This window comes from Bos indicus x Bos taurus, chromosome 2 (assembly GCF_003369695.1).
Source record: "Bos indicus x Bos taurus breed Angus x Brahman F1 hybrid chromosome 2, Bos_hybrid_MaternalHap_v2.0, whole genome shotgun sequence".
Classification (NCBI taxonomy): Eukaryota; Metazoa; Chordata; class Mammalia; order Artiodactyla; family Bovidae; genus Bos; species Bos indicus x Bos taurus.
The window spans coordinates 29629563-29642368 of NC_040077.1; the positions used below are offsets into that span (position 1 = coordinate 29629563).

At 36.7% G+C, this 12806-nt stretch overlaps 1 pseudogene; it reads left to right on the forward strand.

The window, feature by feature from the left end:
• The first annotated feature begins 1009 nt into the window (after positions 1-1009).
• Positions 1010-1570, forward strand: LOC113900190 (annotated as a pseudogene).
• Positions 1571-12806: the final 11236 nt, after the last annotated feature.

The following is a 12806-nucleotide window of genomic DNA, read 5'->3' on the forward strand; positions in this document are numbered from 1 at the left end:
TAGTTCTGCATTCTGTGAAAGAACTGAACGTGCCTCAGCTGCCGGAGCTGCTTAAGCTGTATTACCAGAGGCTCTTTCCAAATGCAAGGTACTATCGCTGGCTCAGATATGGCGGAGTGATAAAGAATTACTGAGTTACTTTTGACACCATGGATTTTCATTCTCATTGAAGAGGATATTTACGTTCGCTATCACTCCTTCATCAACCAGAGAGATGGAAAGGACGTTGTAGACAAGTGTTCTAAGTGCTGGGCTCTCATGACGTTGGCGATATGCACCATAGACAGAGCACTGAAAGATTTAAGCATCGTTTCTGGATGTATTCTGGAAGGAGAGGTTTCCATTGCTGGGTCTGGGATTAATCAGAAAATTGTCCTCTGAAATACTTTTTGGGATAGTTGAGTTATTGCAGCTGAAGGTGGTCAGGGCTTCCCCGGTGAGTCAGCAGTAAAGAATAGGCTTGCAATGCAGGAGAGCGGGGTTCGATCCCTGGCTCGGGAAGATCCCCTAGAGGAAGGCATGGCAACCCACTGCAGTATTCTTGCCTGGAGATTCTCATGGACAGAGGACCCTCATGGGCTGCAATCCATGAGGTGGCAAAGAGTTAGACAGGACTGAAGCAGCTTAGCATAAGCACAAAGGTTACAAAGTTCACTTAACTAAAGAAAGCACTGTTTTGTCAGAAAATCTATGCTATACTAAGTTACTTCAGTTGTGTCCGACTCTGTGCGATCCCATAGACGGCAGCCCACCAGGCTCCCCGCCCCCACCCCCACCCCGCCCCGCCCCCGTCGCTGGGATTCTCCAGGCAAGAACGCTGGAGTAGGTTGCCATTTCCTTCTCCAATGCATGAAAGTGAAAAGTGAAAGTGAAGTCGCTCAATCATGTCTGACTCTTCGGGACCCCATGGACTGCAGCCTACCAGGCTCCTCCGCCCATGGGATTTTCCAGGCAAGAGTACTGGAATGAGGTGCCAATAAACATAACTTTTAAAAATACATTGACTTGATACGGCTTGGTTGATCAAATACTCTTGAAAACAAGAAAGCTGGAATAAGATTTTAGCCCTTGTTTCTGAAACAATTCATGATGAACTTCAACAGAGCTTCCAAAATCACAGTTCACTTGAGGATTGGGAGCATTTGAAGAAGGTAGCCGTAGATGTCAGAATAACATTGAAAATGACAAATGTGGACTCTGGCTGGAGTGAGAGAGGCTCCAGTACTGTTTGCCACAGTGGGATATCAATGTTAGCAAAGGAATCAATCACTGACTAAAGAGCCCTTTTAAGTGTTCATCCTAATACATATTGCAGTATGCTTATTGATTTACAGAAAGTAGATCAATTTACAGTTTCCACCATAAGCTCCATCTGCCATGAACTGGATATTTCCACTAGTGAAGAGGAAAAAGAGAAGTAAGCTGAATCTGATATCAAGCATAGAATCAGAGATTATAAGACAACCAGTCTAGCTCCTTATGCAAAAGTTTCTGAACAGTTTCTTGAAAGTTTAGATAAATCCTCCAAAGAGTTATCTTTCAGAAGAGTGATTTACAAACAGACTTCTGAAGATAACAACTCCCTTCAAACCAGTGTGGCTATCTTCTACCTTCAACCAAGAATCATATACTTCAAGAACCATTTCATAAATAGGACAGAACTATGTATGCATTTTTAATGCTCAAAGCAATTCTTTTTTCTTAAATGATTATGTTGAAAATATTCCTGAGACTACCGAAGGAGAGTATCAGTTTTCCTGGAAGGAACCATAATAGAAAAGTTAAGTGGATTGCAGATAAACTTGTAAAATTTAGTATTATACAAAGATAATTCTAAGATTTCTTATATGAATATACAGTCGTGCCAGTTGCCATTTACAGAGGTAAATAAGCAGTAATATGTTTAAGACTTTAATCTCAGCTCATTGAATACAGCTTCCATATTTCTGGAGTGAATGTTCTAGGTCAATGAGGGCTTTGTCCATAAGTCTTAGACACTCATTTATATGTGGAAGGTGCATTCAGTCACTCCCTAGTTTTGCTCACTAATGTTTTTATTGGTTAGACTATACCTCACTGTCCATATTTTAAATATTATTTTGAATTGAACATCTAAACCTACCAAAATTTCAATTCACAGATATAAATTACTAGATTACAACATTAGGGGCTAGTCGAGTTATTTTTTTTTACAACTATCACAGTTGTAGCTCCTAACTTCTTCCCTCAGAGAACAATTAGATTAGCCTACTATAAAGAAGCAGCTTAGAAAAAATAACCAACTTCATTTCATCAATATAAAACCTGTTGTGTTTGTCAAAACACTTGGACTTTCCATTTATTTAGATACTTAAATTGAATTTTAAAGGTTTGGTTTCTCCCATGTTATTTTGTGTGATTGATTTTGAAGTGTCAGATTTATTTTCCTCGGTTTACAACCAGTCTGGACAGAACAGTTGTTCTGGTTTCCATTTTATCTTCTGAGAAACTGAGAAGTGGCCCATTGGGCTAGTGCTTCATAAAAATTGTATTTCCTTTAAGGTTGTTTTTTTCTATAGGCACACAGTCTTTTTTAAATTTTTAATCTTGTAGTTTATGTAGAACAAAGTCTGTCACGCAGTCAACAGTCAACACATCGAAATGCCTTGCATCTCTTTCTCCTTCCTAATTTTTTACAGAAACATTGAGGACTGTGTGCAAAAAAGCAAATGCTCTGGATTGTGGTCTGTATATGAGGATCAAAAAAATGGCTCAGTAAGAAACGGCCTAAATCAGAGTTTATTTTGGACAAAACCCAAATCAGTGTGCAATAGAAGCATTAAGTGGGGTTTTAGCCCCATCTAGTGTCCAGTACATGGAATCACTTCTTAGAGATAAACTAACATCTCACAACTCAAAGATGAGGCAGCTAGCATGAGGTTGGGCACTGACTCAAAGCAGGTACAGTCAAAGAGATGTTGTTTTGTGCTTCTCTGTTACTATCCTGAAAAACAACCATGCTAAAGAAGCTACTGTTAGATCTAAGGAATTCATCAAATACTTACAGGGCCAATCAATAGATGTACTCTTTCATACATGTATACCTGTGGTGGATTCATTTTGATATTTGGCGAAACTAATACAATTTTGTAAAGTTTAAAAATAAAAAAAAATAAAATAAAATAAAAAATAGGAAGTAGAAACCCTGATTTGGTAGAAATAGGAATGGATGGTGATGGCAGGCAGAATGGCAGTAACACCTGGGAATAAGAAAGTTTACACATATCTAAGGATAAATTTACATATGCTGAATGAGGTCATATTGTGCTGTTTTTTCCCCTTTCTTTTAGTACAAGTGGAAGGTTTCAATATACCCATTTTGAAATTGGACTGAGATAGTACACAAAAAACAGGTAAAACTATACAGTTGCTATAATGCAACTGGTATATCTGATTAAGTAACTATGGCTACATATGGAAAGGGGCTTAAAATCACCAAATGGAGAATAATCTGTACTATATATCAATGGAAATTTTTAAAAATCATGCATTTAGCCAAAATGAATATCCAAAAAGTGAAATATTTATATATCACATTCCCATAATATAAACTAGAAAGAATTTTAAGTTTATCATAATTATTTGGGTGTTAAGCATACCCAACTCTTGAACCTATGGAAACAGAAAAATAAAATTAAAAACTAAAAATCAGTGAAAAGGAGAATACTTTATAACTGAACATAGGGGTTACAGAAAAAAGCAGGATTGAGGAAAAATTGAACCCTCACAATATCCTCACAATTGTTATTAATAAAGAAAGATGAAAAATAGAGGAGTTGGTATGTATCTTAAAGTATTAGAAAAAGAATGACAATCCCAAATAGAGAAGAGAACTAGTAAAGGTGAAAAGGACTGATTTGCTTTATTAAGAAACAATAATATAAAACAAAAACATGCCTATTTGTGTCTGGTTGGAGGAGCCAAATACAGTATTATTTCAAAGTTATCCCAGCAAAGTTTTCAGTCTTGACTGCCTCGCAAACCCAAATCAGAGGTATTTTCACATTTTTAACCATTACCTTTTTCAAAATGTATTGATGCTCTAATTTTGAATTGCCAAAGTGTTTCTTACTACCCAAGTTGGGCCCATATTGATGTTTCACATGTGCTGTGCTGTGCTTAGTCGCTCAGTCGTGTCCGATTCCTTGAGACCCCATGGACTGTAGTCCGCCAGACTCCTCTGTCCATGGGGATTCTTTAGGCAAGAATATTGGAGTGGGTTGCCATGCCCTCCTCCAGGGAATCTTCCCAACCCAGGGATTGAATCCAGGTCTCCCACATTGCAGGTGGATCCTTTACCATCTGAGCCACCAGGGAAGCCTATATTCCTGCACAAAGGTTAGGAGTGATTGCCATTTTTTTGCTTAGGGTTAAAAGTGTACATCTTTGGCTTTGTGAGCTGGTTGGTGTTCAGTCTCACAGTCTCATATCTGTCTCAACCACTCAACCCTGCCACTGTTATTCCAAAGCAGCCATAATCAATATAGAAATGAATAAATAAGACAATGTTCCAATATAAATTTGCTTATAAGAAAAAGAAGAGGGGTATGGGCTGAATTTGGTCTATGGGCTGTGTTTGCTGATCCTGGGTTATAGTTAAACTCTGATTTCAATAAGTGCATAGCCACCATTAATATGCATGTGAATATATAAGCAAGTTCAGTTCAAAAAGAAATTCATTTGAGGATATAATAGTGATAATATAATCACAATTACTGTAATAGTTATCATTCTGGAAGGACCTTTCCATAGGTCAGGCACTTTGCATAGTGTTTTAACGTAATTCCTCAATATCCACATCAACCCTGTGAGTAGGTACTGTTATCATTGCCCTATGGCAGATGAAAAAACAAGAGTTTAGACACTTAACATTTATTCAGTGTTCTAATTGAAAGGTAGCAGTTTGGGATTTAAGGTAATCTCTGCTGAGTCCAAGTTGTAAATTGTTGCTATTGTTCAGCTGCTAAGTCGTGTCCAACTCTTTGTGACTCTATGAACTGCAGCACGCCAGACTTTCTGTCCTCCACTATTTCCCTGAGTTTGCTCAGATTCATATACATTGAGTCAGTGATGCCATCCAACCATCTCATCCTTTGTCACCCTCTTCTCCTCTTGCCCAGCAACAGGGTCTTTACCAATGAGTCAGCTCTTAGCGTCAAGTTGCCAAAGTATTGGAGCTTCAGCTTCAACACCAGTCCTTCCAATGAATATTCAAAGTGGATTTCCTTTAGGATTGACTGGTTTGATCTCCTTTCTTTCCAAGGGAATTTCAAGAGTCTTCCCTCAAACCGCAGTACGAAAACATCAATTCTTCAGCGCACAGCCAAAACTCCATAATAGCTTAATAGAAATACTTGGAATTCAGGTTGTCATATACCTGGCAAGTTAGGGTGCAGGGAACCTATTCTGGGTGCAAGGAACTATCTCTCAATGTTCATTTTTCTACAAAGGAATTTCACTCCACTTCCTAGGAAGGAGCACTTTGTTTCATCCTTCTTTCCACCTTATTTCAGCTTGGAGTTCTCCCTATGATAGAAGAAATGATCATTCCGATTAAAGTCTGTACTTTCCTGAATCACATAATTATGGGGTTAAGACTGAACCATTATGATTTAAGCAGCATGAACCCAATTCTTTCACTTTTTGGAGAGAGCTATGTGCAGGCAAAGCTAATGCTTGCACTTGTAAATTCCATAAAGTAAGCTGAAGAAGCAGGGCTTCTTTCAGGTCCAGATTATCCAGCTGTGATGAGACAGATCAGAGACTTGAAGATCTCAAATTCTAAGATCAAAATGAAGATAGAAAGACTCTGCTATACTCTTCAATCCAGCTTTACTGGAAAAATTCTGAGCCTATTTTAATATTTACTGGCTCCTTGTCTGACAAATTGGTTAAGTTCTGAAAGATGGAAAGAGTGATTAATTAGGCTCCCTCAAACTCTTGACAATAGAAACCATAGAAATTACAGTACATGTCTGAGGTTGCTTAAGAACAAGTCCAGACTGTTTCTGGAGTGTTATCTACCCAAAGTATACCCAAAGGCACAGTAACTCTAAAGGCTGCTGAATCTCTCTCCATTTGACAACTCTTTGAGTTTCTTAAATGATTGCCTATAATGAAGCTAAGTAGAAAATGAACAAATTGCAGTCTGATCATGAAAAAGGCTATAACTGAACTTAATGAAACAGTGTGAAATTGCAAAAGACTGTAGAATGAATTACAAGGGTCAGTGGTCACCACCACTTAAATGAACTGTTTGACATGATGAAGTTCAACTGCAAAGAGATGATTGATATAAGGACATGTAAGTAAAAGGAAGGGTAACCACCAATTTTCTGTTTTCATGGAGTTTTAATGTTCATCCTTAATGTAAGAAGAATTTAATTCAGACCAAAAAGTAGTCTTTAATTTAAAAAATGGTGGCAAGGCCAATAAGTTACTGAGATGAGGGGAAAAGCTCATTTGTCTATGACATTTTAAATGTCATATGTTTTCTTTTTTTAGAGTCTAGATTCTAGAAGTATTATCTAAGCTTATGACTTGAGAAACTCACCAGGACTATGTTTTCATGCAATCAGACAGACATAACAGATTCTCTTGGCATCATCTAGTGAGATTGCAGCCTGTCAGTTTACACTTCACAGCCACTGGGAAAGCAAAACTCTGTTTGGGTTGTGAAAATTCTCCCTGAGTAAGAAGTGCAATAGAGGGGAGAGGGATGTCTGGCAGGTAGAAGGTATTTTTTTCTTAAATTACTTTGAGGACTAAAACTTGTTAATCACACATCATTTAAGAGGCACAGTCACAAGCTAATTTGGAATTATTCCTGGTTTATCTACACAGCATCAGTAATAATACAGGTTTTCTTCCCAGTCTGTCATATTTAAGTATAAGATTATACCATAACTTGGTATAATATAAAAGAGGAGGAAGACAGAGTTCTGTCTACTATAGTAACATTGGGTATAATCTTATGAATATGAATTCTTATGAATTTGAATTCTATGAATTCTCTGTATGAATTCTCTCTACTGTTATTTAAATATAAATTTAGTCAGCCTTGGAAAGCTTCTGACCAATAGGTACATAGCATAGATATACAATAAATGGAAAAAGATAAACATGTATTAGTTGGATACAATAGAGAAATTGAGTTTCAGGTTATGAGTAAATTAATGAAAGACCGAACTATAGTGTACAGTCAATGTGTATAGAAGTGTACAGAATATTTGTACTGTACAAATTGTACCAATATTTGTATAGAATATTTGTATTGTATTCAAATATACTATTTTAAATATAAATTGTGGTTTAGGATATGGATAAGTGGAGTAATTAACCCAGAGTAAAATGTAAACATTGCTTCTAACTTGTTAGAAAACTTTTTTTGAACAATATAATTCTGGAATGCTTTTTATATAGTCAAGTTAATATATCAACATGGTATATATATGCTTGGATTTATGTGATTAACTCTCAGGAGCTATTGGTTTTTTTTCCCTCTGATAATCTTAAACAATGGAATAAAAATTGGTACTTTATAGATTAAGCACATATATAAATCAATGTCTACATATTTTTACATATACATTGCCTCTCTCCCTTCTCCTTCTATCAATCTTTTACTCCTCCAGAGGTAACCTAGTTTTGAAAAACTAAGACACTTTCTTGAAGCCACTTAGAGCATCCCTGAAAACAAAACAAAACTGAATTATTTGAACTTTACAATGCTGCAAGTATTACTTTGTCTCTGTCCTCAGCGATAGCAAAATAATTGACTCTTTGAGGTGAATCAACATCAGTGCTTCACTCCTTTGCCAACCTTAAAAAAAAATTATGGACATACTATAGGGATACTACGTTCCTATCACTGCTGTAGCAAATTGTCACAAACATAGTGGCTTAGGGTGACTGTTACATTATGTGGGGTCAGAAATCTTAAAATCCAAGTGTCATAGGAGCTGCACGTTTTCTGGAGGCTCTAGAGAGGGATCTGTTTCCTTGCCTTTTCCAGCTTCTAGAAGCCTCCTGCACTTTTTGGTTCATGGTCCCTCTTCTATCTTCCAAAACTATCGCTGACTCTGACATCCCTGCCTCTCTCTTGTAAGAATCCCTATGAGTATACTGCACCCATTCAGATAATCCAGGATGCTCTCCTTTATCACAAGATCCTTAACTTAACCACATTTGCAAAGTCTCTCATGTCAGGTAAGTAACACTGACATTCTGAGCATTGGGATGTGCACATCTTTGGCAAAAGAGGAGGAAGACAGATTTCTGTATACTATAGTAACATTTAGAACCCTGAGGCTAAATCTAATGTGGTTTTGGAAGAGAAAAATGGTAATAGAGATGGTAAAAGGAAAAGGCCTTTAGGAAACAGTTTGCATTCCTTCCTTATCACTAAAACTGCAATGAAAGAGATTAATATAATCCCTATGAGATATTAAATGGGAAATAAATTACATTGAGGCATAAGCTGGTCTGTTTTTGGAGAGATTTTTTTTATTCTGGACCATAATGTATTTTAAAAATTTATAGATGTGAATTGTTTTCCCTTTCTCAGTATCTGCCTTATCTGTCCTTCTACAGATATGTGGTAGAAGGAGAAAAAGGAAAAGTACTTCACACTCAAGAAATTTTGTTAAAAGCATCCATCTTACCACTTCATATATGTAATTTATTGTAGGTGTCTAGTTAGTGGAGTTTTTCAAGACTGTCCCCTGCAATTTGCCCTACAGATTATTCTTCTTAACATATGCTGCTTATCTATACTTTTGTTACTTCCACACCTTAAAACATACCACTTGATGGACTAGTATATTGGATAATCAGTTCTTTCATTCATTAGTTCCATCTACTGATATTTTATTGGCCATATCCTAGAGCCTATGCTAGATTCTGGGTGGGCGTGTGTGTGTGTGACAAGCACAAACAGTATAAAATATGTGGGTTTTTAACAGTCCTTTCCAGACTCATCACCACTGAGAATTATTTTGTTACCTTTGGGAGATGGCAGCATACTGCTTGGTGATAGACAGGACTCAAAAATGTCTAAGTTTAGACAGGGCTCAACCATTTATCATTCCTCTTGTCTTGACAGATTACGAACTCCTTCGTGCCTCATATCTTTCCTAAATAAAATGAGAATCGCTTCAGACCTTACATAATGGCGTTTCTGAACTTAAGTGAGCCAATCCATGTACAGTACTGAAATCAGCACCTGACACATTAAGAAGCCCTCAACAGATGTTAACTGTTTTTATTTCCCAGTCCTCACTTATTTTCTTTAAGAATTATCTACTAACCAAAGATCCCCATACTTATTCTAATAGTGAGTAAAAGAGAAAGCTGGAGAAGAAGAGGACAGTAGGATTTGTTTTAGTTAAATCACAGGATTCCTCTTGGGAATGACGAGAGGAAAGAGAAAAGAAACAAATAACAAAGAGGTATAAGAAATATGGAAAGTGAAAAAAAAATGATTTTTAAGAACATGCCTTAGTAAGATACTGACCTTAAGAATTTTTTTTGAGATTTTTTTAAAATTTTATTATTATTATTATTATTTTTTACTTTACAATATTGTATTGGTTTTGCCATATATCAACATGCATCTGCCACGGGTGTACACGTGTTCCCCATCCTGAACCCCCCACCTACCTCCCTCCCCATACTATCCCTCTGGGTCATCCCAGTGCACCAGCCCCAAGCTTCCTGTATCCTGCATCGAACCTGGACTGGCGATTCGTTTCTTACATGATATTATACATGTTTTAATGCCATTCTCCCAAATCATCCCCCACCCACAGAGTCCAAAAGACTGTTCTATACATCTGTGTCTCTTTTTCTGTCTCGCATACAGGGTTGTCGTTACCATCTTTCTAAATTCCATATATATGCGTTAGTATACTGTATTGGTGTTTTTCTTTCTGGCTTACTTCACTCTGTATAATGGGCTCCAGTTTCATCCACCTCATTAGAACTGATTCAAATGTATTGTTTTTAATGGCTGAGTAATACTCCATTGTGTATATGTACCACAGCTTTCTTATCCATTCGTCTGCTGATGGACATCTAGGTTGCTTCCATGTCCTGGCTATTATAAACAGTGCTGCGATGAACATTGGGGTACATGTGTCTCTTTCAATTCTGGTTTCCTAAGTGTGTATGCCCAGCAGTGGGATTGGTGGGTCGTATGGCAGTTCTCTTTCCAGTTTTTTAAGGAATCTCCACACTGTTCTCCATAGTGGCTGTACTAGTTTGCATTCCCACCAACAGTGTAAGAGGGTTCCCTTTTCTCCACATCCTCTCCAGCATTTATTGCTTGTAGATTTTTGGATCACAGCCATTCTGACCGGCACGAGATGGTACCTCATTGTGGTTTTGATTTGCATTTCTCTGATAATGAGTGATGTTGAGCATCTATTCATGTGTTTGTTAGCCCTCTGTATGTCTTCTTTGGAGAAATGTCTATTTAGTTCTTTGGCCCATTTTTTGATTGGGTCATTTATTTTTCTGGAATTGAGCTGTAGGAGTTGCTTGTATATTTTTGAGATTAGTTGTTTCTCAGTTGCTTCATTTGCTATTATTTTCTCCCATTCTGAAGGCTGTCTTTTCACCTTGCTTATAGTTTCTTTTGTTGTGCAGAAGCTTTTAACTTTAATTAGGTCCCATTTGTTTATTTTTGCTTTTATTTCCAATATTCTGGGAGGTGGGTCATAGAGGATCCTGCTGTGATGGATGTCAGAGAGTGTTTTGCCTATGTTCTCCTCTAAGAGTTTTATAGTTTCTGTTCTTACGTTTAGATCTTTAATCCATTTTGAGTTTATTTTTGTGTATGGTGTTAGAAAGTGTTCTAGTTTCATTCTTTTACAAGTGATTGACCAGTTTTCCCAGCACCACTTGTTAAAGAGATTGTCTTTTCTCCACTGTATATTCTTGCCTCCTTTGTCAAAGATAAGGTGTCCATAGGTGTGTGGGTTATCTCTGGGCTTTCTATTTTGTTCCATTGATCTATATTTCTGTCTTTGTGCCAGTACCATACTGTCTTGATGACTGTGTAGTAGAGCCTGAAGTCAGGCAGGTTGATTCCTCCAGTTCCATTCTTCTTTCTTAAGATTGCTTTGGCTATTCGAGGTTTTTTGTATTTCCATACAAATTGTGAAATTATTTGTTCTAGCTCTGTGAAAAATACTGTTGGTAGCTTGATAGGGATTACATTGAATCTGTAGATTGCTTTGGGTAGTATACTCATTTTCACTATATTGATTCTTCCGATCCATGAACATGGTATATTTCTCCATCTATTAGTGTCCTCCTTGATTTCTTTCATCAGTGTTTTATAGTTTTCTATATATAGGTCTTTAGTTTCTTTAGGTAGATATAGTCCTAAGTATTTTATTCTTTCCATTGCAATGGTGAATGGAATTGTTTCTTTAATTTCTCTTTCTATTTTCTCATTATTAGTGTATAAGAATTCAAGGGATTTCTGTGTGTTGATTTTATATCCTGCAACTTTACTATGTTCATTGATTAGCTCTAGTAATTTTCTGGTGGAGTCTTTAGGGTTTTCTATGTAGAGGATCATGTCATCTGCAAATAGTGAGAGTTTTACTTTTTCTTTTCCAATTTGGATTCCTTTTATTTCTTTTTCTGCTCTGATTGCTGTAACCAAAACTTCCAAAACTATGTTGAATAGTAGTGGTGAGAATGGGCACCCTTGTCTTGTTCCTGACTTTAGGGGAAATGCTTTCAATTTTTCACCACTGAGGATAATGTTTGCTGTGGATTTGTCATATATAGCTTTTATTATGTTGAGGTATGTTCCTTCTATTCCTGCTTTCTGGAGAGTTTTTATCATAAATGGATGTTGAATTTTATCAAAGGCTTTCTCTGCATCTATTGAGATAATCATATGGCTTTTATTTTTCAATTTGTTAGTGTGGTGTATTACATTGATTGATTTGTGAATATTGAAGAATCCTTGCATCCCTGGGATAAAGCCCACTTGGTCATGGTGTATGATCTTTTTAATGTGTTGTTGGATTCTGATTGCTAGAATTTTATTAAGGATTTTTGCATCTATGTTCATCAGTGATATTGGCCTGTAGTTTTCTTTCTTTGTGGCATCTTTGTCAGGTTTTGGTATTAGGGTGATGGTGGCCTCATAGAATGAGTTTGGAAGTTTACCTTCTTCTGCAATTTTCTGGAAGAGTTTGAGTAGGATAGGCATCAGGTCTTCTCTAAATTTTTGGTAGAATTCAGCTGTGACACCATCTGGACCTGGGCTTTTATTTGCTGGAAGATTTCTGATTACAGTTTCAATGTTCGTGCTTGTGATGGGTCTGTTAAGATTTTCTATTTCTTCCTTGTCCAGTTTGGGAAAGTTGTACTTTTCTAAGAATTTGTCCATTTCTTCCACGTTGTCCATTTTATTGGCATATAATTGCTGATAGTAGTCTCTTATGATCCTTTTTATTTCTGTGTTGTCTGTTGTGATCTCTCCATTTTCATTTCTAATTTTATTGATTTGATTTTTCTCCCTTTGTTTCTTGATGAGTCTGGCTAATGGTTTGTCAATTTTATTTATCCTTTCAAAGAACCAGCTTTTGGCTTTGTTGCTTTTTGCTATGGTCTCTTTTGTTTCTTTTGCATTTATTTCTGCCCTAATTTTTAAGATTTCTTTCCTTCTACTAACCCTGGGGTTCTTCATTTCTTCCTTTTCTAGTTGCTTAGGTGTAGAGTTAGGTTATTTATTTGACTTTTTT